The sequence below is a fragment of the Phoca vitulina genome, unplaced genomic scaffold, assembly GCF_004348235.1.
Source record: "Phoca vitulina isolate PV1807 unplaced genomic scaffold, GSC_HSeal_1.0 scaffold13, whole genome shotgun sequence".
NCBI classification, from domain to species: Eukaryota; Metazoa; Chordata; class Mammalia; order Carnivora; family Phocidae; genus Phoca; species Phoca vitulina.
In genome coordinates, this window is record NW_022589716.1 from 21,289,320 (window position 1) to 21,313,921 (window position 24,602).

The window sequence follows — 24,602 nt, forward strand, 5'->3', positions numbered from 1 at the left end:
TGAGCAGAGGGGAGAGACAGGGGCAGAGGGAGAAGCAGGCTCCCCACTGAGCAGGGAGCCTGATGCAGGGTTCAATTCCAGGGTCCCAGGACCATGACTTGAGCCAAAGGCAGATGCTTAACCGACTAAGCCACCCAGGCACCCCTTGACAAAATTTCTTTAAAAATTTCTTTGAAAGCATTAACAAGACAATACCGATACAGTAAGAACTTGCAATTCTAGGATTTGAGAGAGGGTGGAATCCCAAAAAGGTGGGCCTGTAACCTGAACTGCTTTTCTCCTTAGGGAATTTGCTACTATTAAAGGGATAAATGAGAGCCTCAAGTTATTTCCAGTTTTTGGTATCAATGTTTAGCACTCAAACAAAAATAATGAGACATACAAAAAGACAAGAATTGACTAATAACTAATAGAAAATAACAAATAGTAGAAACAGACCCATAAGATATCCAGACATTTTTGCTATCAGACATGGATATTAAAGTAATCAAAATTATCATGTTAAAATATTAAATAATGAGGTGGAGAATTTTGGTGGAAAACTCAATATTATACAAAGGGATCAACTGGAAATTGGAGAATTTTAAAACACAGTAACTGAATTTAAGAACCCAAATCAATGGGCTTAATAGAAGATTAGATACTGAAGGTTAGAAGAGAGAATTACTAAAGGGGCAGATGGGCCAGAAGAAAATATCCAGAATGGAGAGGTATCATTTTCCAAGGTATTTTTGAGGCCAGAATAATCTTAATACCAAAAACTTACAAGGATATTATAGGAAAGTAAACCTACAAGTTAATCTTTCCCATGAAAATAGATTTTTAAAAATATGATAAGTCACTTTTTAAAACCTATAGTGTCATATTTAAGCAAAATGTTGAATTTTTATCTTTGAGATTGGGAGTAAAATAATTTTGGCTATTATTGCCATTTCTATTTAATGATATATCAGTGATCCTATCTTTTATATGTTTTGGAGTATTTGTGTATATACTTTTTTCAAATAGAGAAAGTGGGCAAAAGTGTTAAATTGCTCCTTGATAAAATATATAAAGCAACCTACAAACTTTTGCAAAAGTGCTCATCTTCACTCATCATCAGGTAAATGGACATTAAAAGCAGAGTATGATACACAGTCACCAGAATGGTTACTCTCATACACTGCTGTGTAAATGCAAACTGTAGAACAACCTTGGATATAATCATTTGGCAGAATCTACAAAAATTGGGCAGATGCTATATGCATCTTAAGATCCAGTAATACTCAACACAAAAACATGCTTAAAAAAACATGCAAACATGTCATTAAACAAATACTAGAAATAACTTAAATGTTGAAATACAGAATTATAAATAAATTGGGTAGGTACATAGAGTAGAAAACTATACAACAACAAACAGTAATGAATTATTGCTACACATGATGGAAATTAATCTCATAAACATAATATTAAGCAAAGGAATCCAGATACAAAAACAAGTGTTATAGGATACCATTTCTAAGTAGCTTTGTTTGCAAAAGCAAAAATCTTAAGACAATCCAAATATCCACAAACAGGAAAATGTGAAGTATAATCACATATTGAAAGTCCACAAATAGTGAAAGTGAATGAACTAGCATTTCATGCACAAAAAGATTAAATGAAAAAAGCAAGGCTTAGAAGATAGTAAACTAATATATTGTTTAGAGATTCACATACATATAGTAAAACTATGAGGGGGAAAAAGGGAATGATGAATACAAAATTCAAAACAGTACTTTCCTTTTATAAAATGTAAGCTCGGCAAGTCAGGGCTTTTTGTCGTTTTTTAATTAAATTTTATTTTTTTAAAGATTTTATTTATTTATTTGTCAGAGGGAGAGAGAGAGGGAATAAGCAGGGGAAGTGGTAGGCAGAGGGAAAGGGAGAAGCAGACTTCCCGCTGAACAGGGAGCCTGACATGGGGCTCGATCCCAGGACCCTGGGATCACGACCCGAGCTGAAGACAGACGCTTAACCAACTGAGCCACCCAGGTGCCCGGTTTTTTTATTTTAATGTTTTTCAGTGACTAGAACAGTGCTTGACCCATAACAGTCATGCAAAAAAATATTTTTCAATAAATAAATCAATGAGGAGAGAGAGGAATGATATGTGGAGTTGCAATAGGACTGGCGAAGTTTTGTTACTCAGCCTGGATGATGGGTACATAGAGATGTGTGTCATGGTACTCCCCATCCTACATGTATGTGAATATGTAGTCTTCTGGATTATGAAATATACTATAAAATACTTTAAAATTTAAAAATACACTACTGAACTTTCATATTGAGAAACATTGCCAAGTAAGGTATAAAACAGACTTCTTCACTGCGTCACGCAGGCCCAAATTATTCCTGGGGCTGCCTTGGCCCTCATGGGAAGTGGATATGGGAGTGCTAGGTATGCTAGGTGGGTGAGAAGCACAGGAAGAGCCTCAGACAGGTTGGTTGACTCCATATTTTAGGTAAAAAGAAGCACATTAAAAATTAACATTTTACATTATGCTTGTATATCAAAGTGGCCATGTTGATATGTCTTGCTTTGTGCCTGTGTGAGAGCTAAGGAATGAAAAAGAAAAAGAGATAGGTAGGTCTGTTCGTGGGGGTGGGGAGATTTTTAAGTCATAGAGGGCTTTTTAAGAAGGAGGAGCATTTAATTTTACTTTCTTTCCTTTCTTTAGCTCCAAAGAGATTTTTTTGCAATATACGCAAAACTCTCTTTCAGATGAGTCAGTAAAAATTACCTATACCCAAAATATCAAGTCATCCCCAAAATACAGTCTTAGAAAAGGAGGAAATGGCCTGTGTGACCATGTGAGGCAGGCTGCCAAAAACACCGTTTCCCCACAACCATGGGGATCAACTGGAGATCAATCCCATTCTTTAGTTTCCTTTACATTTTTTTCTTTTTTGGTCTTTCAAAAACAAGCCATCTGTTTAAACAACTCAGAGGGTAAATGTTCTTATTAATGTGCCTGTTTCCACAAAGCATTTCAGTTCATTCCAGCAAGTGCTGGCTGAGTGCCTAAGCCCTTATGGAAATGTAGAGAGTAGTAGTTTCTAGTTCCCAGAGAGCTCAAATACAGAGTAAAACCTCCGCCACAACCTATTTTATCAGCTACGAAACTGGGTAATTTCATGTTATCCAGAAGTCTACTTTGATACTGTTGAATGTCATGTGTATGGTATGTTATCAACCTTTATTCATTAGGATACCTTAAAGATATTATAAAGATAAGTTACCAACTTCTGCAATAAGCACGCATAATCTACAAAGAATTAGTATCAAAATGTTAAAATGCCTAGAAATCAATACAAATAACACAAACAATCTGACAGAAAAATGGGCAAGAACCAAGAATAAGCATTTTCAGAGAAAACACATATGTACAATAGATGCATGAAGAAATGTTCAGTATTATTAATAATCAGGGAAATGCAATTCAAGATTACACGAGATAGCATTTTACTGCTTTTTGAGTGACCAAAATGAAAAAGGTCAACAATACCAAGTACTGGAGAGGATTCGGGTCCATAGGATTTCATACATATGGGTAGGAGTGTAAGTTGGTGCCATTTCATTGAATTCTAGTTTGGCCTTATCTCCTGGGGTTAAAGATTCACATACTCTGTGGCCCAGAAGTTCTACTCCAGTGAAATGCTTGCAATGTCCAATAGGTGACACGCACTCTAATATTCAGAGCATGGCCGTGCACAATGGCAAAAGCGGGGAGACAACCCAAATGCCTGTCAGTGGGCGGCTGGATGCTTAAACTGTGGCAGATTCATCAGAGGAACATAATATAGCAGTCAAACCAAATGAACTGCAGCAACATACAGCAGTACGATAAACATGACTCTCATCAAAATGACATTAGGTGAAAAAAGTCCCCAGATATTGTGTTCGCATGGTATCCTTTTTCCAAAGTTAAAAACAACCAGTGTAAGAAAAATAAGTTTAGAAACACGGAGCCAATTAAACTATTCAAATAGAAAGCAAGAGAACAGTGATGATAGCATGCAGGGTCAGGTGGAAGGATGTAGAACAGAATGAGTTTACCATTTGGGTAAATGTCAGCTACCGTGACTTTTGCTTTGCATAGTGAATTTGGAGATGCTTGTTATGATATAAAGGAGCAAAATAAATATAAGTGGGTCCACGCACGGACTCATGATGACTGTGTCATGGAACAAGGATCACAGTTAATCCACTTCTGTGCATCCAGTGTCCATAATAGAGAAAAAAATACCATTTGTTATAAAGAGAAGATCAACATTAAAAATGTGGAACAATATTTAAGTTTTAAAAAGAACATCTTTACACTGCTTCACATTGTCCTTTGTACCAGCAGGGCTGTACACAGTATGGAAACCACTGCCTTGATATATGACAGGGAACAAGAAACTGTTTCTGCTCTCAAGAAATTCATAGTTGGTGAAAAAGGTAAGTAAGGGGGTAATTATAGAACTAACTGAGAGGATAATCATGAAGTACGAGAGCAGAGGGCAGAGGGCATGGAACTAGCCCGCACATGGGCGAAGTCACCCTAAAAGGATGTAAAATCTAACTTTGGACTTGAAAGGGCAGGATATTTCAGGCAGAGAAATCCCACGTGTGAGGGGCTGCAGGTAGGACAACTAAGTTGTTGAAAGTTGTTCCATTTGACCAAAGCAGAGAAATGGGGGTGGGCAGGGGGAGGGTGGGGGGAAGGGGAGAGAAGTCCACGGGGGCCTCATCATGAGGGGCCTTGTAAGCTATATGACAAACTAGGGGCTTCATCTCAAGAACCACAGGAAGCCATCAAAGAGTTTAATCCAGGGAGTGAAGAGACTACACTTTGTGCTTTATCAACAGCAGGACTGGAGGCAGACAGGTCAGTGAGATTAAGCTGAGGCTGAGGCCGCTGTCCAGGTGGGCCATGGACACGACTGGAAGGACTGGAAGGAATGACACTTGGGTTGGAGAGAAGTAGGCAGATTAAGGAGTAGAAGTAGAACTCAAGGTTGGATTGCAGATAGGGACCGAATAAGAGTTGTTTGGGCAAGTCAAGAATCATTTCCCCTCTGGGGAGCTGGGAAGACGGTGGCCCCAGATGCTGAGACCTGAGAAGATAGGAGGAAGCACATGAACATCTCGCCCAGTGTGTTAGTTCACAGTGTCTCGCAAACCTTTTCAGATGAAACGGACTTTTCTCCAACAAAGCGTGGCTCTTGAGTTCTAGAAATTACAGGGATCCTCTTGTTTCCAAACACCTGGACGGATTTGTTAAAAGGCACTGTCTCAAGGTTCCATGGGAGGAATCTTTAAATGAAGGTTCCCCAAATCCATGACCTGACATTAAAAAAGCTGCTTCACTTTATTTTTAAGTGATTCTTGGATTAGTTACTTGCACGGCATGAGGTTTAGGAGTATTGCTCAACATTTGTGCCACTGACCTCCAGTTTATAAAATGAGGTCAGAGTGCCTCTGAGATTATTTTTCCTTCTTTTTAAAAGCAGCACAATTACCTAAGCATGGCTATACTGGGCAGCTTCAGGCACAACATACAACAATGACACGTATTCTTTCCTTTCATATGGTGGGCCATAAACATGTGAAGGCAGCAGCATTAATTTCCTATAGAATGACTGCCAGGATGAAATTTTCTAATCAGTGGTAAAATAGGCATGCCGGGACCTATGGCTTGTAAGAGTCCTGTGATATGGCCAATTCTGTGGTCATTTTTATAGACAATTCCCCCAGAAACCTTTAAAGCAAGACAGCCATAGGAGTGATGCATTGCCAGGCTGCAAGAAATATTGGCCCATTACAAGCAGATCAGTCCCTGAAGGGTTACTGTTAATATTTGGCTTTGGGGAGAGGAGTCAATAAAAATCCATGTTCATGGTACTTTATATACCCAGTGCAGGCAGAGGGAAGGCTAAGGGAAGTAAAAATAGTGTACATAGCACATAATAAGGATCATTAACATCAGTTACCAGTTCTAACACTGCCAATGTGTGTGTTTATGTGGATGGTAATATAGCAAAGTAGTTAGCAGAATGGATGTTGGTGTCCAAGAGGTTGAAGTCAAATCCTGGCTTTGCCAAATAGGAAGCAATGGGACTGAAAAAATTATTTAAACTCTAAATCTCAGTTTCCTTATTGATATAATGGGACAGTATGCTGCTTCCTTGGCGAATTAACACATGCCAAGAATCTAGATCAGTACTTGATGTATCATAAGCATTCAACAAATGGAGAAATGTAAGTAAAGCAACATAAATGTATACTAATGATCCATAGCAAGCTAGCATCTGAGATTAGACCTAGATGCCTAGAATAACTAAAATATTATAAAATACTTAAATTCGTGGATAGTTGATTTTTTAGCATGGTCTGCAGGAAACATAATATCATATTCCATTGACTCTAAGATGTGCATTTTTAAATATTTAAATGAGGGGCATTGGCTGTGCCTGCACATACCTATCAAAGTTCCGAAAAAAGATGATAGCAGTTTGGAAGAAAAATCCAGATCCGATAATGGAGCATTCTTTTAAGAAATGCTACATCATCAATCCTCTCATTGACATGGAACATGACAATGCGGAAAACTACAAACGCTGATGACCTTCATCTACAAAACAATTCAGAAGAGCTAGACTCTAGAAAAACACCTCCTTCCATTTATTTGTTTTTGCTTTCTGTTCTATATATGTACAACAGTAATGTTAGGTAAAAATGTATGTCTGACGGGGTCTGTTTATTACATAGAGCACTTTCAAATCAGTATCAAGTAAAATTTCTGGTATTAAAGCTCTGTGCCATAATGTCATCTGTCTTTGTTGTCCTGGCATACAGATAATGGAATACCTTACAACTGATGACAACTTAGCTTCACTGAAATACAGCAAACAAGAAAGTATGATGAGTCAAGAGAATTTAGAATTCAAGAGAATTCTGAGTTGATAAAGGCCAATCTATCTGGTTTCAAATCTTAGCTCCTCTATTTCCAGTTATGTTATCTATAGACAAATGACCATCCTTTCTGAGCCTCTGTAAAATGAGTTTCACCTAAACCATTAGGCCAATTCTATGGATTTAACAAAATAATATATACGAAGTGTTTAATACCATACCGTGTAAGTACTGCAAGAGTGCGATAAATGATTGCTATATTGTTATTATGATAATTAATAATCTATCATTCTATTTAAGAAGTCAAACTACTTCTGGATATTTTTCACAGCACGTAACAGAAAGCCATGCGTTATAGCTACTCTTCACCCACATAAAACAAAAATACACATTTACATGAATTAACATAAGCTCTAAATTAAGCTCCTGTATTTTGGTTTAAGCGTAATCTAAAAACAAATGAATGTTCACCAGTTACATTTATAATGGTCTGATTTAAAATGTAATTTAAGTGCTCTACTTAAAAGGTTAAGTTGGGGTCAAGGGCAATGCAAAGACAGGTGGCCATCATCTAGCTGAAACTGATGAACAGGAGGAATACGTGATTGCTGATCGAAAAGTCAGGCCATGTATACTAAGAATACATAGACTGAAAACATTTTCATCAACAGGGGTAGTTCAAATGCAAGTCTTCAACAACTGAGAGACTTAAAGGCAGATACACTGAGACTTGCAATCGAACTGCTACATATATGGACAATTAAGAAAAATGCTCTAGGGGGAAGAGTAGTAGGTAGTCCTTCATTTAATAGTAAATGAGGAGATAGGGTGTTATAGAGGCAGATGCCTATCTGAAGATCCTCCCTGATTCTCAAACTTAAGATTCCTGTTAAAGAAAAAATAATTGTGGTTCTCTGGTGCTGACTTAAGTATTATAATGTTACTTAAATGTCTACATGTAAAACTAGATATAAGGAATTATAATGTCCAAGAGAATCAGGAAAAAAAAAAAAGCCAAACAAAGCCAAAACAATGAAAATTGACTGCATTTGTTAAATGTTGTTGAAGTGGTTTTGCTGAAACCCACTAACTGCTTGCAATTTGAGTAGGGTATTGACGGAACAAAGATCCCTTTGAGTTCAGCCTGCCAGAAACACCAAGCTGGTTGTGATGAGCCATTTACTTGTCACTGTTCTCTAGTTGAACTACTGCAAAACTTTATCCCTCACTTGACATGCATTTATTAAGTCTGCCTGTATTCTCTTCTCATGGCCTCTAAGAAATACATGGTTGCAATGCAATCATAAACTCAGCTGCAAGTAACGACAGCATAGTAGTTATCTATTACTTTGTAATGGACACCACAAAACTCGGTGACTTAAAACAGCAATAATCACCTACCTCTCCTGCTTTCTTTGGGCCAGGAACCCAGGAGTGGCTCAGCTGGATAGTTCTGGCTTGGGGCCTTCCATGAGGTCATAGTCAGCTGGTGGCTGAGGCTGGGGTCCTCTCAAAGTCTTCATCACTCACCTGCCTGCTAGCGGGACTAGGAGGACTTGAATAGTTGGGGTTCCACTAGCAGTCTCTATAAAGTCTCTCCATTTGGTCGCTATAGCGTGACAGTGTCACAAAAGCTGGATTTCTTATATGATGACTCAGAGCTTCCCATATGCATGCCCCAAGACAGAGAGCCAGGTGGAAGCCATATCACCTTTTCTAACCTAGCCTTGGAAGTCATGCAAGGTCACTTTGTCTCACATCATTCATTAGAAGCAAGTCACTAAGTCCTGCCTGCATTTTAAGGGAAGGGAAATGAGACTCCACTTGCTGAAGGGAGGGGTGTTAGAGAATTTGAAATATATTTTAAAGCCTCCAGATAGTGAAATCATATGGCTCCATTCAGTTTTTAAATGTTCATCTGCATGAGTCAGCATATGCTTACATCTCTTTACTAATCTCATAGGGAATTCACAGAACCCCAAGGAACAGTAAGCCAACTCTCATTGGTCTGGAACAGTAAGCCAACTCCTCAGTCTGAGGAAAATTCAGTTATGCATCAATTACAATAACATGGAATGGAAGTTTCCTTAAATCACAGTGTAGGAGAGAATGCACTTAAATAAACAGGAAGAGAAGATGAACTGGAAAGTGTTTTGTGAGTTGGTGAAGCTAAAGAACTTGATGTATTCATGGATGACTTTAGGTCTTTTTTTTTTTTTTACATTTTTAAAAAAAATTATTATGTTATGTTAACCACCATACATTACATCAGGAAACTAACTGAGGGTTGCTGGAGTGGTAGGGGGTGGGAGGAATGGGGTGGCTGGGTGACTTTAGGTCTTTTTAAGTGCCTTTCCCACATATTCAAATGATGGTTAAAGGGCCCACTCCGTAAATAGCTAAGGTTTCATATCAACATTGTGCAATGTTCTTCCATCATTCAGTGAATATCCACTGTTAAACAACACACTCCTCTACGTATGGGGAAATGTTAGTAAGAGTAATGCACACTCATCTCTCATGGGTATTAGGGTTTAGTGGGGAAGACAAGCTTTAAGAAAATAATTATAAATGCAATAAACGCTACAAACGGGAAATCGTAAAGTGCTGTGGGAATGCTAACTTAGTCTGGAGGAGAGGGCTGGAATAGGGAATGACAAGTAAGCCAACATCCAGAGAATAAGGTGAAGGAGAGGTGGTTAAGGAATTTTCAGGCCTTTCCTATATTTGCTTTCGACCAGGGTGTATCTCTTGCTTCAGACATCATACAAGAAGGTTGTGGCTACCACTGAAATAGATTTCTGGTCCATAAAAGAATGTTCTTGGTGAATATGCCTTAACAATTCATAATTAAGGGTTATTTGGTGGTATGTAAATCCTGGTAAGGCATAACAGGAGAACAGATATTCAAATAGCTTAAGTCAGTTCTCTGCAAACCATCATCCCATGAAGACCAGTCATCGTCTGATGGTTTTCACATGGGCTAGTAGTGCATGGTTGGCGGACTCATGCAGGGCATTCTGTACATCAGGGCTTCCCTTCCACTAGCAATCGTTTCTCCATCTCTGCAGCTGAGGAATCAGAAAGAATGGCTTACCTCCCATTGTCTTCAACAGGAGCTGGGGCAGCTGTCTATGCACCAGGCAAGCTTTGTTTTCCTTGTATTTCCACTTGTTGTCAGTAGGGCTCTCATGACTTGAGGGATGGCTCTGCCAATTTATAAAGAAATAAGAAAAGTGAGAGAAGTGGGGGCATGACCCTTCTTACCTCTGACAATTCAGATGCTCTGAACTTCCTCTCTGTGGGGAGAGAACATTTTAACCCACACCTGGAAGGAGATGACAAGACCTCCTCAGAGTCCCCGAATGCTGGGGCAGAACTTTCTCCTCTGTTGTCCTGCGCGTGGTTGGCTTGATTAGCTTTCATCTATCTCTTATATTTGAGACAACACTGTATCCCAAATGACTGAGATGCAGCCTGCAATCCATTCATTAATTTCCTACTATCTGGAGGGAGAAGAGTATGTGTGCTGGCTTTTGTGTTAAGGAAGTGTTCACACTAAAAATATTTAACTGAGGGAAGGGATTGACTAATCAGAATGGAAACTGGCCAAAGGGGATAGATACTAGCCCTTTAATTTCTTAGTTGTGGGGAGGTCCAGGAGTCCTAAGGCAAGAGATAGATAGTCTCAGGATGGTTGTCATTTGCCAAGTGGTATGCACAGATTTTAGAATAACTGGTACATCTATAATGGTGGTGTGTGTTGAATAACTTGATGTGTGCTGTTTTGTATACATATCCTAAAATAACAAGGCATGCACTGCAAAAGAATTGGGGCATCAAGGCTAGATTTCAGTGTCTGGTTATCTTGCTATGTGGCTTTGGGGAAGTCACTTCTCTCCCTCAGCCTCAGGTTTTCCATCAGGCTAAATGATGTTTAAGCCTCCTTCCATCATAACATTCATTTCCACAATTCTATAGCCATGATCCAGGCACTATTTTTATTCTTAACACGCAACATTGTGTTATGATGGAGAGCCTGCCTGCTACTTGGGTCTGAATCCTGATCCAGGGCAGGTTCACTAAGTTTTCTAGGTCAAATTTCTTCAACTGTTAAAATGAGGATTACAATAGGATCTACCACACAGGGTTGTGATGAGGGTTCAAAGGGACAATGCAAGAAGAGTATTTAGTACTATGTGTGGTACAGCTCTACTCAATTGATGGGAGTTCTTATTCTCATGGCTAGAGTCAGCTGAAGAGCTACAGAGCATTCTTTTTCATCCTTCAAATGCATCCATGAATTTCAAGGTTATGTTTCAAGTCCAAGTTACCCTAGCTATTGAGCCCAGTCCTAGTGTTAATGGCACAATGAATGTGAGGGGGAAGGTGGCATGGGGCCATGTCTTCAGAACGTGTGCCAGGCATGGCCAAGGGCCCATTCTCTGATGTCTCAATCTGTTCAGCAGGACTCTGCCACGTGCCAACTTTTCCTAAGCCACAAAAAGATTTAGAGTTTGTGGTGAAGTGAGATATTCAACAAAGGAGAATTCTGCCTTTTGTTGGAATTTGGGAATGGAAATTCAAGGTCTCTTCATTTCAGAAGAGCCTGAAAGATGTGGGGGAGGCTATGGACAGAACATATCCCAGTTAGAATTTTCCTATTAAATTTTAATATGAAGGATATGGACATATGAATAGGAGTGGCTCAGAATTTTTCATTAAGCATAAAAAATGAATACAGTGGTCATATATTTGGGAGTCTGTCTATCATCTATCTATCTATCTATGTACCTATCTATCTATCTTATCTATCTATCTACATCTATAGAATTGGTTATAAGGTAGTTGAAATCCTGGGAATTTAGTTGCCCATTTCATTGAAGGGTCCAGGAAATGGGTTGAGTTTAGGCTTGGCTGATTCAAGTCGCTCAAATATTTTTACCAGGACTTGTTCTTTCTCTATCTTTCAGTTCAGTTTTCTTCTATTTTGCCTTTTTTTCCCAAGGATATTATTCTCAAGCGATGGCTAAGAAGTTGACTAGTAACCCTAGACTTTCATTTTACCCATTTCTCAACCCTAGCAAAAAAAGAATACTTCTTTCCAAATCAAGCAGCAAAATCCCAGGTGGGAATCCCATGGGTCCAGCTTGAGTTATACATCTTTCTCTGAATTTCACTGAGGCCAAGGGGAAACAATGCTAACTGGCTGGGCCTGGGCCTCAGACCATCCCTTCAAGCCAAAAGGAAGTATTAAAATCAAACTTCACACACCAAAATTAAGAGGAAGTTTGGTTGATCCAAAGAAAATTGGAGTGTTTTTCCCCCCACAAAGAAGGCAGTAAAACCAACAGATCCCATTACAAGCAAGAATTTAGAATGAAAAAAGTCATCAGTACACATGTGCCCACAGACATGTTTATCTGGAAACTTTCGAGAAACAGCTGGAAAAATCAGCTGTCAATCTTGATGAATTATTTTGCTGTTTCCTTTTCTTTAGCAAAGTCCTGGAGGTTCATTGATCCAGCAGTCTTCACCTCTGTTGAGCCTTGACCCTGTGCCTGGTGCTAGAAGCTGAGGACAGGGAAGGAGCAGGACCCTCCCGGAACTCGTGTCTGGTGTCTGGCTGAGAGCCAGAACATGCCACTACTTTGTTATCCTGCTCTCCTACACGGATTTCTCTATTCCATCATTCTTCTCAAGTAAAACTTGGACCTGCTTCTTTCCCTTTGAATGCTGAAGGCTCCATCTCCAAGTTCCCTTGCTGGAAGGCATATTATGAAATGGGATGTACCATCAGAGACGAAGGTAAGAAATCTGAACTGCATGGCCTCACATAAACCCCACTAGGTCTCTGTTAGGGGCTCCTTTCCCTTTCAACAGGTGTAAGGACAAAAGGCCCATTGTCCTTAGGAGGCTATAGGATAAATAGAAAGAACATGTCCTTGCTGGTTAATCTGCTGGCGATAGAGAGTATTGTTTTATCTCCTGCCATCTGCACGGTTCCATGGGATGAGTTCTATTGTGGCACAAAGTCCGCTTTGTCTTTCCAACCCACTGAGACATTTAAATTGACCTTTCATATATTCCTTGGTTGTCACAACCTGAGTACTGAGTTGGTGTTATGCATCGAGAGGATTATCAATTTTTTTTTTCTGCAAGGGCACTGTCAGCTACAGAGATGCTAGGATGCTGAAAAACAGTGTGATTCTCTTCTGCTAAAAAAAAAAAAAAGTTAAATAGACTTTTTTTTTGTGGGGGGGAACAGTTTTAGGTTTACAGAAAAATTGAACAGAGAATACAGAGTTCCCATCTACTCTCTCACTTTGCCCTCTTCCCCAGTTTCCCCCATTATTAACATCTTGCATTAGTATGGTCCATTTGTTGTAATTGATGAGCCTATATTAATACATTGTTATTAACTGAAATCCATAGTTTATATTACATTACTCTTTGTATGGTACAATCTATGGGTTTTCACAAATGTCTAAGGATATGTATCCTCCATTATGGTATCACACACAAAAGCTTCCCTGCCCTAAAAATCCTCTGTGCTCAGCCTATTCATCCCTCTCTCCCCCCAACCTGGGCAACAATTATCTTTTTACTATCTCCACAGTTTTACTTTTTCCAGAATGTCCTACAGTGGGACTCATACAGTATGTAGCCTCCTCTTCAGATTGATGTCTTTCCTTAGCAATACGCATTGGAGGGGCCCCCATGTCTTCTTGTAAGTGGATAGCTCATTTCTTTTTATTGCTGAATAGCTTCTGCTTCATGTTTAAAGCTTCCAGGGTTCGAAAGCAGAATGGTTGCCCCACCCCACTGGCATTTTCACATTCATGAGATTACTAGTCATCACCTAAGTTTTAAAAAGTGGGCTTGCTGCATGCGTTATGTGAGAGAATTAAATACCATTTCAGAATGGTTTCAAGTACCTTCTGTAGACCTGAAGAGAGAAAGAGCAGATTCTAATATCTCAGTCACAGCCGAACCAGAGGTGGTCTGTTCTCCAGGCAGCACTGGAGTTCTTGGCATTTTTACCCAGAAGAATTTATATCCACCTAATTCGTGTTTTCCCTAAAATAAATGATCTCCTGATTTTTTTTTTTTTTTTAGTTCCAGTAACATTGGAGGTCCCACTTACCTGATTAGTAATAACATTCATTTTTAAGACCTGAATCAAGCGTTTTTTTTTCTCCTTATACTTCCTAAACAGAGCTCATCTAGTCCATGCAAAGGGTGGTGGAGGAGCTCCCCCTCACTTATCTGGCATCTGATAGTTGTAAAAGGTATAGGCTTTCGAATTCAAGGTTGTACAGTTAATTTCCTGGCTCTGTCCCTTCCTGGCTGTGTGTCTTTTAATAAGCCATTTCTCCTCTCCTAGCCTCACTTTGCTCTCCCATAACCCACAAGTAATAACAGGGCTCTCTCTTTTAAGGCCATTATGGATATAGAAGGAGATAATTCATGGAGAGCATGAAGCACAGTTTCAACAACAAAAAAACGTCCTCGAACCTCATCCAGTCCACATCAGGCAACAGGCCTGTGTGTAAAGGAAATGCTGAGTACAGTGTAGGTGCTCATTAAATTATTCCTGACTGATCAAGGGGGCAAAGGGAGGGCAAATCCTTTCACGTGCAGGCTCTCGGAGAACACAGGCATATATAGAAGGAAGCAGACTTAATTGGAGTCAAGCATGATGGGGGAGATTAGGTACCCTGTGCAATCCGACACAACCAAGGACACCACTTCTAGTACCTTCTGACTCGGTCCCTGCTGGGACGGGGCTGCTCCCGATAACTCACATTCTGCTCTTGCCCACCCTTGAAAAGCCCATCTCCTGAGCAAGCGCGTACTTTGGTAAAGTGATTAGCAGACAACCTGGTTCCTAAATTTAATGAGCAATTTCTTTAGGGTGAAACTGATTGTACAGAATCATTCTCTGTCTCTCCTCCTCACCCTTCCCCCGACATCTCCCAGATAAAATAAATGATCAGCTAATAGTTATTAAGATGCCACGGGTACAAGAAATCCCAATCCCACAAACACAAGAGCTAACTATGTACCCTGGGTGTCATTTTTTATCCTACTTTTGCTTTTTACTCACTTTCATTTTGTAGACAAAGACTGTCTTGCCAAAGACAAGGTAAATAAACTCAGACACATCCTGTCTCCCTTACATCTTTGTTTATCTATAAACTGTCAGAGATACTGATGAAAATCCACTAAAGCATGCTCCAAGCACTTATACCAAGGCCATGCGAGATGGAAGCATGAAAGCTTGATGTGAGCGGAAGATATCACCTACAATGATACCAACTTGGCTCTATGTGAAGACACGCATAAACATTAAAGATGCCAACAAAAGATGACCCACTGTGACAGTTAGCGATGGACTCAATTGTGTAAAGAAGCAACAATGAAAAAAAAAAAAACACAGACACAGCAATGTGACAAAGTTTCTACATAGTTAGTGAGGAAGTGATCAAGTTTAGAGGTTAAGAGCATGCATTTAGGAACGAGAATAGATTTGAAACCTGGTTGGATCTTGTACCTTTTAATCAGGCAACCCATTTAACTGCTCCATGGCAGCCCCCACCACCCACCCCCCCGCTTGCCTCATGTGCAAAATGGGATAAATGAGTATCTGCCTCAGAGGATTATTTTTTGAAGACTGGATGAGATAAAATATATAAGGTGCTTGGCTCAGGTAGACTTTCAGTAAGACGTAGCTGTTATTTTTATTGTGTTAATAAGGATTGCAAATTAAGGAACATCTAATAGGCAGCGTTGCCCCAATTTTATCACCATAAACCTTTCCTTCCAGGGCATCCTCTGAGGTTAATGTTCTACAGAAAACAATTTGGGAAATGCTGCCTTAAATAAACAAAACCTGAGACTTTTGCGGTGGGAATATGGGTGTTTGTCTTGGATATCCTCACTAGCAAGTTACAAGTTTTAAAATAATGCTTGTGGTTGTTTCTATAACATTTTGGGCATCGGGTTTGGGGTCAGGAATCCTCAATGCTGTCCTCGTTTCTATGGAAAAATCAGATCTCATTTACATCATTCCTATTTACAGCAACTTTTCTGGGACCCAAATAAAAACAAGGACTGCCTGAGCCCATTGGCTGCAAGCTTTGCAAAGCAAAATCTTCCCTTTGACCTTTGCCTACCCCATCCTGCTCTGGGTCAGAATTCCCCCTTGTGTCCCATGAACACAGAAGCCATCACCTACCCCTTGGGGAGGTACTGTGAGCCTGGAAGAAGCATCTCGAGCCTCTCTGGAGAAAGATAAACTGTGTGCAAGGTTATGGGTATTTTATGATCTGTTATAGATGGATAATCCAAGGTGCAGGCTTACAGCTTGACTCTTTTTTTTTCTTTAAAGCAAGGAAGCTCCACAGTGAAACTCATTTCCCACAACTCCCAAAGTGGTTTTGCAATAAATCTGTGAATTTAATCAGCCTCCTCTGTTGAGGCACTCTTCCCTAATTGGGTTCTTGTGAAGAATAATAGACATGATGACAAAAATACTAACCAGAGTCTCATCAATAATACTGATGATAAAGCTCCCATTCCCCGAAAGAAATGGGGCACGGGCCTCTGGTGCAACCCAGGGCAGCAGGCTCGTCCAGTCTCACGTACTATTTCCTTTTTAGACCATCAGACTCTTTCTCCACCTTCCTGGCCAAACAGCAAGAAAATGGAAATCCCAAACTGGAAAACGAGGGTTTCCATCACTTTTGGCTAGTAACTAAGTGGACTACTCAGTAGGCTGCTAGAAATTTTCTAGATTACAAGAGAGTAATGGGGAATTGCATTCAAAATGAAAACAAACATGGAACACAGAATCCAAACAACATGATTTTGTTTCCTTTCTCTGGTAGGCAATTCCTACTCCTCTCTCTCAAATCCTGGGAGTAGTGGTGGGGTATGGAAGGGCCCTGCCAGGAATGTAACACACACAACTGTTGGCCATCAGCTGGCAAACCAACCTAGTGACAGAATCGGGCATAGGAATTAGCTGCCTCACGTTCCCCAATTATTGGACAAAGAGGACGTCCAGATCTAGCTGGGATCTGTCCTACATAGGTTGGGGGTTGAAAGAGGGAGGCCCTAATATTGGAGGCAGGCCTGGAAGTGTTGCTAACCCCTGGAGAAGGGGGGTCGAGGAGCAATGGCAGAGGCAGCCTAGATTTTTCCATTCTGGAGAATGAGAGAAGCAAAGTGTGATAATTGAATTAGAGGTGGAGGAAAAGGAATAATTTCACAAGGATGTCATCTGTCCCAGGCCTTCCCCATGAGCCTGGCATTCCAGCACCCTCTCCATTCTTTGCGTGTGAGAGCAGTCCCGACTCTTCCCCCCACTCCCCGCTCTTGGCCCTTGGCCGTCAACAGATCATGTTGGTGATAAACACAGGAACTCACCTGTGGTCAGCAGACACAGGGTCAAAACTGCAGGAAGAGATGTAAAAAATGCCATCCTCCCCATGAACTGGACACAAATGCTTGCTCGCACAACAAAAGATCTAGTGTGCTTGGTCTCCTCTAGCCTCAGGCCTTCACGAGCGCATGAATAGGGGCACTGATGGGGCACAGATGCAGGAAAAAGCCCAGGTTCCCTCGTTTCAGTCCCGAGCTGTGGTTTCTCTGCTTCCTCCCACTGGACGGCTTCAGTATGAATTGCTCCCAAAACCAACAGTAAAATTTAACCACCACTCCTTGCAGGAAAAGAAGAAATCCTGAGTCTTGCTGATTTTGGCATGTGACACACACACACACACACACGCACGCACATGCACGCACACACACACACACACACACGCACGCACATGCACGCACACACACACACACACACACACGCACGCACATGCACGCACACACACACACACACGCACGCACACACACACACACACACGCTGTGGGGGTTTCCAGGTGATACTGCTAAGTAGACCAGGGCTCTCAACACAGTGTTGTCCCTGGACAAGGATAAGCATCACCTGAGAACTCATTAAAAATGCAAATTTGTGGTCTCACACGGTCCTACTGAGTCAAAAGCTCTTCGGATTAGGCCCAGCAATGTGTGTTTTAACAAGCCTCTGAGTAATTTCCAATGCACACTTCATTTTGAGAACCCTTATCAGAAGCTGATCATTTCTCCAGAATTCTTTACAGTTTTATGCCTGTATATTTGCTCCTTCTCTTCACCCCGTTTGGCATGCTTCTTTCTTTTCTGCTTGGCAGGCTCCTTTTTAGTCTTTAAAGCCCTCTAAAAAATACCCTTTTCTGTTGGTCAGCCTCCCCTGACACCATTCTGTCTACCTAAGCAGAATTAATTACCCCTGATTTGTTTTCTGACAATACTTCAGGTAGCCACTGACATATTATATTACAATCATCATGTATCTTCTTTCCACACCAGGATGTGAGGGCAGGAAAACGCCTAATTCAGCAAATGCTTTATACAAAATATCATGGGCCTATTATTATGTTAGCTCTGGAGACATCAAAATAAAATAATAAAAATATTAATTAAAAAGTGGGACACTGCCTCATTTGCCTAATTCATTATTGCATGCAAAATAAGATTTCAAACCCCAGGCATGTGCTCGCTGTGTAATGCTGGGCAAGTTACTTAGCCTCTTTAAATCTCATTCATAGGGAAGAAAAATGCTAATAGTATGTACTTTAGTGTTTATGGGATGAATAAATTAGAAACATGTGTAACAGGGGCACCTGGGTGGCTCAGTCAGTTAAGCATCTGACTCTTGATTTCAGTTCAGGTCATGATCTCAGGGTCATGACAGGTCACTGAGCATGGAGCCTGCTTAAGATTCTCTCTCCCTCTGTGCCTTGCCCCTGCCCCACTCATGCACAGGCCCTCTCTCAAGAAGGAAAGGAAGGGAGGAAGGAAGAAAGAAGGGGGGGTGGGAGGGAGGGAAGAAAGAAAGAAAGAAAGATGTGTATAGTGCTTAGACACTGAATGTATGTTAGTTGTTATTGCTAATTATAATAATATTAATATCATCATTGGCATCATCATCAAATCACTAGTAACTTGCATTTTGCCTGGTACAGAGAATGTGGGCATACATGTGAAGATTAAAAGATCAGGGTTCTGGGCTTATCTACTTTACTTGATGGCATACTTGACACTCAACATAAACAAATTAGACTTGACATCAAATGTTTCCTAAGATGTACACACATGCTCCTTAAGTTGCCCAGTACAAGGATTGATGAATACCAAGAATTACTTTGCTGGAGTTACTTTGAGGTTGTGTTCGGTCTACACAACACCCCCTCCACTCACACCACCTTGAAACAATGATTGGTTCTCAAACTTGATTTCACATGAGAATCAGTTGGGAAGCTTTTCAGACGAAATCCCGATGCCTGTGTCTTACTCCTACAGACCAGACTGAACTGATATGACGTATGGCCCGGGCATCATCGGGACTCCCAGGTGATTCCCAGGTTTGGCCATAGTTTCTCCCTGCTGTGTACCAGAACCCCCAAAGAAAGTAAATGGTAGTTCACAATGAGTGGTTAAGTAACTATAAAAGTCTTACCATTTTTCATAAAATGGAAGTGTGATGAGCATGCTGCTGGTGGGGTGAGGGCAGTAAAACAATGGAGGGGTCTACGGAAATACTTTAAGTGCTGTACCATTCAGAGTGGGTGGGAACGTCTGGCATAGAGCGACGCCAAACCAGTGAGCGTCAGGAATAGCATACTGATGACACTCGTGGCTGATGAACTGCCCTTAGCTTTCAAGTCAGCCCCTCAGTGTCCGCAGCTCACCCTTGGGGCCTTTGCCCTGGGCAAACCAACTTCATCTATCAACAAAGTCCCACAAGACTGTAGGAGGATACCCATCATGTCAGCCGAAACTCCCAGCGGCTGAAACTCCTGACAGACACCTTGAGACTGCTTTCTCTCTGCTACAAGTTAGAGATTGTCTTATGCCTGGCCCCCACAGCTCTGTGGATTAAGACCCCTTTTCCTGACAGTCCATCAGTCTCCCAAGTGTTTCCCTCTCCTCAACATTGTTTCTCTGGGAAAGCAGCCCAAGTATGACGGTGAGGAGGTGGCTCCTTGGGACAGGGTCCCAGGGCCACCAGAGCAAGGCTCAAAGCTCTGAGAGCCATGTTAATTCTGTCCTCAAACTCTGGTTAGGACCAATAAGGAAGGGTCTAGATGGCAGAAAGGATTTATTGCAATAGTAATAGTGGAGGAGGGGCAGCAATGGCTTTTAAGAGGTGAATAAAATTAAAATAGCTAATAGACAAAATTAAATAATAAACAAGCCCACATAGACTTTATGTTCAAAAGCGAATTTTTAACCATGACTTCAACAACTTACAGCTATTCTGACAGCCAACTGTTCTTTAAATCACACTTACATATACTAGCTCACAGTTTCTTCTTTTCCCTTGCTCTCCCTCACCCCCCCCCCACTTCCTGTTTCTTTTTTTCTTTTCCCACCAGCATCGTCAGGGTCAAGTACACACATCTTGGTACATTCAGCACGGAAGTGAAACAGGGAGAGGGCCGCTAACGTTTCTTGAGAATCACCCACACTCCAGGGCATTATGGAACCAAACCTCCTTTAATCCCCACAAAAGCCCACCAAGGGATATTACCTACCTGTTTTTTAAAGGGTGAGCAAAGTGAGGCTCAGATAATAAAATACAGTTTTCCAAGGCAGGCATAGCTAGCAAGTGTGAGAGCCAGGGCTTAGATTCTCAGCTCTGGGACTCCGAAGCCCATTTCTTTGCATGACCCCGGGCTGGGCTCAGCGGGCAACTGTCCTCTCACATGTCATCAATGACACTCTGTTTGCCATGCCTACAGATGGGGGGAAGGGCCCCATTTGGGCCTCTTGGCTCACCTGGTTTGACTAGACCTGCAGGGCAGCTGTTATTTCGGTTTGGATCTCTATCCTGTGTTCTCACTCTGGTTGTCCTAATGTCCCCTTTCTCAACACATGTTCATGCCTGTGACCCTGGCAGGACCCACAGGGAAAGTTGGGGTGGGGGGACTCCATGACACACGGGCAGACCCACTCTAGGCATTAAATCTACAGATGCAGCAGTTTCTTTATTTCTCGAGGCAGCATTTCGTGCCTGCGTCCCTGCGTAGGAGATGGAAGGGAGAGAGAGAGAGGAGAGTCCCAGGCAAGGAAAAAGCTGCAGGAGAACATGTAGCAGCAAATTCACATGCCATTTGATAACCATCAGCTCACAGATTCAGATCTTGCCAGGTCAGTGCACTGGTGGAGACGGGACCCAACCGAGTGAAAGGTCCCTTGCTTCTGGCCCAGCCCATTTCTTCCCTTGGGAGCAGAGAACACTGCAACAGAGGGAATTTTGAAATCCTATCCCACAAACTCTGTAAGACTGAACACAGGCAAATGAATCATTCATTGAATCTCTTCGAGTTCTTGCATATCACTATCCAGTGATGAAGGCGCTTCCCCATTCAGAAATGAGAATAAATTCTAAGAAGAATAACCTTTTCATTAAAAAGCTAGGCTGTTATTTTTCCAGGGGTCAACTGGGTACCATGCATATTTTTATAATCTCTTTGGGCTGCTGGAGTGGGACTGGTTTGGTGCTATTATGGTGGCAGAGATTTCGACGTGTGTTTTTCCCTCCTCTCTGAGGTTGTGGTAGACAAGCAGGCATTCACATTTTGCAACTCTGTAATGAAAATGACACCCCTACTTCATGGTTTGGGGCTGTTTTTCCAGAGTGGGCACAGATGGTGTTTCTCTCTCCTCCAGAGAATATTTTAGGATGTAAAGTCTCTGAAATAAATTATTCAACTGAGGCCAAAATAGTCTTCTGGAAAAAATCATATGTGAATAGGAAATAAGAGCAGCCTGGCCCAGACTGAAAAAAATTTAAATGCAGCTGGTTTTTAGAAATGGTAATATTTGTAATAATGTTTGTATTGGGAATGTAATGAGACCTGGAATTGTGGAAGGGAGTGCTGTTTTACCCAGGAAATTTAATGATTGTCTTGTTTTCCCTCCCCTTCTGTTCCCTTCCCTCCCTTTCCCTCCCCTTCTTCCCCCCTTCCTTCCTTTCCCATCCCACCCTCCCCTTCCCTCCCTCCCCTTATCTTTTCCTTTCCTCTTTCTCTCTTTCCCCACGCCCCCCACCCAGGGATTGGTGATGAGTAGGCAAGGGTCCATACTTCTAAAACTTTGATAAGAATATGAATCACCTGGGGATTTGGTTAAAGTGCACATTTAGATTCTCTAGTTCTGGAGTGAGACCCGTTGCATTTCCAACAAGCTTCCAGGTTAGGTGGGTGCTCCTGGTCTGCAGATCACTCTTTGAGTAACAAGTGCTAGAGGAAGTTCAGATAAATTATATACTGGGGGAAACTGTGCTTTGCCAAGCTACTAAATTAACTATTTCATTCATTCCTTCAATAAATATTTACTGAAACCTGCTTAGTCCTAGGTGTTGAGCCAGGTGTTGGAATAAAGTGGTGCGCATCACAGACCCCGTCCCTGACTTTATTGAGCTTAGAGCCTAGTGTGCGTGATAAACAGCAATCAAATGATCACGTATTGAAATATAACTATATTAAGTCCGACCAAGGAGAGGTATAGGAGCAATGAGATTATAAAATCGGGTGCTTTCATAAAAGGGCCAGAAAAGGCTTCCCTGAGGATGCGACAGTGAGCTGAGCTCTGCAGGTAACCCCAGTAGTCCTTATTATTATAATAGCAAGCAGCTCACCATTCCTGAACATTTACATGGCCCTGGTACCCTACTGTTTCTGTGCATTATCTCATTCACTTATCACAGTAACTGCATAAAGGTAGGTGCTACTATCCAGTTTTACAGAAGAGAGACCCGAGGCTTAGAAAACTTGCACGAGGTCACACAGGACACAGCAAATTCATGACCTAAGGGCCGGCCATACATATTCTCAATGACTCCCGTCAGTACTTCCAGGTATGGGCTAGGACATGAACTAGGAAGACCGCTGACCACTGAATCAGCTGAAACGGCTTCTTTGCTCCTTGTTGTAACAACCCTAGAGAAATCTGTTGTGCTTCTGCTGCTATGATAAAGCAAGGAGAACTCCAGGCAGGAATCAAAGGTATGCTTTGCCAATAACTTGCTGTGCATTTGGGCAAAGGTCACGACAGCCACCACGTTTTAAGCACCTACTATGTGCCGCAGACTTCTCCAGGGGGTTAACGTAGGATTAGCTCAAATTTTCAAGTTAATTTTGTGAGACCCGAATTATGTGTTAATAGCTGCATTTTACAGGTGAGGAAACTGAAGAAACTTGGAGAAGCTGGAGGGGCACACTTTGTAAGCGGGCGGGTCTCGATGCGAGAGATGGGCCAGCGCGGTGAGACAGTTCTCAGTGTGGTCCATAGACTCCCTCAACCGGCCAAAGGTCTTTTAAGAGGGCTGTGTGGTCAAAACAATTAGTGTAATAACGCCAAGACATCGTTTACCTTTTTTTTTTTAAAGATTTTATTTATTCATTTGAGACACAGAGATACAGAGAGAGAGAGAGCATGAGCAGTGGGAGAGGCAGAGGGAGAGGGAGAAGCAGACTCCCTGCTGAGCATGGAGCCCGATGTGGGGCTCGATCCCAGAACCCTGGGATCATGACCTGAGCCAAAGGCAGACGCTTAACCATCTGAGCCACCCAGGCGCCCCTGTTTACCTTTCTTATATTGTGTTAACGTTTGCTCTGATGGCTCAAAAGTCATGCTGAGTAAAGCTTTTGCTGCCTCGGCAAAAAATTTAATTTTTTTATAGTGATGTTAATTATATAAGTTGAAGTCACTTTTCTCCTAGCCATGTTACATGAGGACTTCTGATATACACGCTCACGTAACTCAATAAAGTTTCGGAAGATACAAACATAACTGGACGCTAACCCCTAGAAATCTATACTAAATCAATGAGCAGAGGGCCCCTGGGACATAGCCTGATATTATTTGTTGCCAGTAATACAGGTCAGACTTTCAAGCAAAAATCAGAATTTTGGAAAACATGTCTCTGCCACCATTAGCTTGTCAGCTTTCCATTTCATAAAGCCTTTTTACCATGAGAGCGGTGACAGTAATGAACCTGTTAAAAAAAATTTTTTTTTTTAAAGATCTGCAAAACTCACTGAACTGGTATCTTCCAAATGTCCAATGCATAGTGTTAAAAAAAAAAATCATGCATGGCTAAAAGATCCATCAGGAATACAAAATGACTGGGGGGGGAGGGGAAAGATGGCGGAGGAGTAGGGGACCCTGTTTCAACTGGTCCCCGGAATTGAGCTGGATATCTACCAGACCACTCTGAGCACCCACGAAACCAGCCTGAGATGTAAGAAGATCTGGATCTCTACAAACAGAATATCGCAGGCGGTTGGCTTTGAGTACGAAGCAGAGAGCCGTGATTCTGCGGGCAGATATCGGAGGATAAACGGCGGCGGGAGGGGGCCTGGCCGTGGGGATCCTACACCGCCGGTGAGTGACAGCCTCGCGCGCTGCGGACAGGCACAGACTCGCAGACCGGTAGCGTCGGGAAAGGACTTTAGGGCAGCCCCCGGGGTGGAAAACCAGAGCGGCGGGGTCACGTGCATGCAAACCACAGGCCCCCCGGACAGAAACCGGAGCGACGGTCGCGTACACGCG

General features: G+C 41.8%; 1 pseudogene across 1 annotated transcript in view; it reads left to right on the top strand.

Moving 5' to 3' along the window:
- The window catches only part of LOC116636700, a 234,618-nt pseudogene that overhangs the window by 89,974 nt on the left and 120,042 nt on the right, over positions 1–24,602 (top strand). Inside the window, exon 2 of the transcript XR_004300384.1 lies at positions 12,423–12,730. The product of XR_004300384.1 is annotated as an actin, cytoplasmic 2-like (transcript). The remainder of the gene's footprint in view (positions 1–12,422; positions 12,731–24,602) is intronic.